At 41.4% G+C, this 2500-nt stretch overlaps 1 protein-coding gene across 4 annotated transcripts in view; it reads right to left on the reverse strand.

Annotated features, from left to right (window-relative positions):
* The window catches only part of lekr1 (Leucine-, glutamate- and lysine-rich protein 1), a 71708-nt gene that overhangs the window by 19657 nt on the left and 49551 nt on the right, over positions 1-2500 (reverse strand). The gene's annotated exons all lie outside the window — the stretch shown is intronic.

Below are 2500 nucleotides of genomic sequence, written 5' to 3' on the forward strand. Positions count from 1 at the left end.
GCACATGGTGTGATGGAAACTGAAACATTTACCATGTACACGTGCACAGAAAACAAACACACACACAGCTTCACTGACAAATCACCTTTCTGGCATTGTGAAAGGCTGGCTTTCCCAATGACCTTGTACACACACTGTCACCATTCAGACCTCGTACACACGCAGTCTCTATCCAGACCTTGTACACACAAACACACATCCACATGAGCCACTAAGGACCTCTTGAGGCTCCTTCCCTTTATGTAAAACATCACCCTGACCATTGCATAAAACATGCATAAAACACATGGGCTGTGTTCGAAATAGACTACTACATACTGGATACTGCATACTGGACTCAGTATATACTGGATACTGCATACTGGTCCTCGTAGTAGTATGCAGTACAGTTTCCAGTATGCGACAAAAGCAAAGCACACTACGGGGTCACGTGAACATAGCGTTGCATGATGGGATGCAGTACACCACGAAGATAGCTCTGTTCGCGTACTGGAATATTTTGCGGAAGTAGTAGGTCATCCGGGTATGTTTCGCGTACTGGAAATTTTCATTTTGGTCACATACTGCATACGGCATACTGATTTGGGGCTCGATCAGTATGCCAGTAGTATGTAGTAGACTATTTCGAACACAGCCATACTCTCTCTTTCAATATCACGTCAATTGTGCTTTATTGACATGACAAAAATTCACACTAGTATTGCCAAAGCTTTGAAGAAGAAATTAACATGGTAAATAAAAGGTAGAAATAGACCAACACAACTCCTACTAATAGTAGTAATAACAACAATAATAACATTAGTACAGTGGCACTGCTATTACCATTATTACATACCTATAATAACAATATAAATGATATATGACTCTTGTAGGGATGTCACGATACCAGAAATTTATTAATCGGTACCAATACAACTAAAATTCCCGATAAAAATAAATAAACATAAATGCTTTTATTTAAAAAGTACTTTTCTGACAACAAAATAAAGTATGATCTGCTTATCAATTGCACCAAATACTTTGGTTCTACCAAGGAGATTTTTTTTTTCACAAAATAGCTCAAAGAGAGCCACAGAGTTGTTGTACACACACTCTCCTAACAGCCTACTAATATTATGAGCAGGGATGCAGAGTAAATTCCATTTATGTAGCTCTTTAAACTTTTTACTGCTTCATCACTACTGCAGCGTTAGCCTAAGTAAGCTAACATTAGCCGTTTGTGAACGTTGCATGACCAGCATGATAACGAGATGTAGCTGTTGCAGTTCACCAGCTATAACAGTAACGGTTCAGGTTACTAACGTTTTGTCAAAACCTGCTCACCTTAATCTCTTTATACAGCTCTGGGTGTCTGTCTTTGAGGTGCTTAGCTAAATGTGTGATGCTTCCTCCTTTAGTGACGAATGGCTGTCCTATGTTCATTATACACTGGTCGTTGGACGCAAACAAAATATTTCCATACAAAACCTTTTTTCTTCCTCATATTTGTGTTGGCTTATTAGCTTGCAGGCTTATTATGCTGCCCTCGGGTGGTCTGGGACATCTGTGAAACCTTCGGTACCGTTTTCAGGATTTTGGTATTGACTTGGCATGGAAGAATCAGTGATTGTGACATCTGTAATCTCTCGAATCTGATGCGGTCTCTCACACAGTGGCAGGTGTGAACATCCAGCGCTACCAGTGGGCTCAACAGACATCAAGGTCTTCTCTCTTTCCCTCTCTCAGGTCAAGTCAGGCCAGGGGGCCTCAGTGGCCTGTTGACCAATGGTGCATTTGTGCTGCCAAAAGTTGGGTTACGGGTTTGAAGATTTTAAAGAATAACAAAATAGGAACAAAACGAAGCATTCTGTAAAGAAAGAAACCGGTATCAAAACTGTTCAGTGCTCTAAATCTCTCTCTCTCTCTCACTCTGCTTCTCACCCTGAGGCAGGTCTGACTCTGTTGGGCGGAGCCTATATGTGCAGGTGGGCGGAGGATGCATTCGTCCACTAGAGACAATCTCTTTGTTGTTGTTCTTGTAGTTATCTCTCATTGGATGGATCTGTTACCCAAGAGCAGGTTACGATAATCTTTATTTCCCCTGAGTTCCCATGCCAACAAAGATAGAGAGAGAGAGACCTAGAACACTGATTAATGAAAACGGGTGTCCTAAGAAACAGTGGAGACCCAAAGTGGAGATGGTGTCAGGGCAGCTCAGAACCGGAAACAGAGTATCACTTTCTTCTCTGAATATTCACCCCTGACATACTCACTTCTCATTCACATATTCACTTCTGGCATAGGATTTCCACCTAAGTTCTTGCACTCGTGATAATATGATTGGTAATGAAGATATGCAGCACATGTTTAGGAGAAACTTACGGATGTTCTTATATCAGCAGAACATGTCTACCATACTCACACCAGACCAACCAAACCTCTCCCTCTGATGATGATGATGATGATCTTTGAGGTTCAGTAATTGGGACCAAATGGTAAAGGGAATCTGTGGCATGCAATG

This window comes from Brachyhypopomus gauderio, chromosome 2, assembly GCF_052324685.1.
Source record: "Brachyhypopomus gauderio isolate BG-103 chromosome 2, BGAUD_0.2, whole genome shotgun sequence".
Classification (NCBI taxonomy): domain Eukaryota; kingdom Metazoa; phylum Chordata; class Actinopteri; order Gymnotiformes; family Hypopomidae; genus Brachyhypopomus; species Brachyhypopomus gauderio.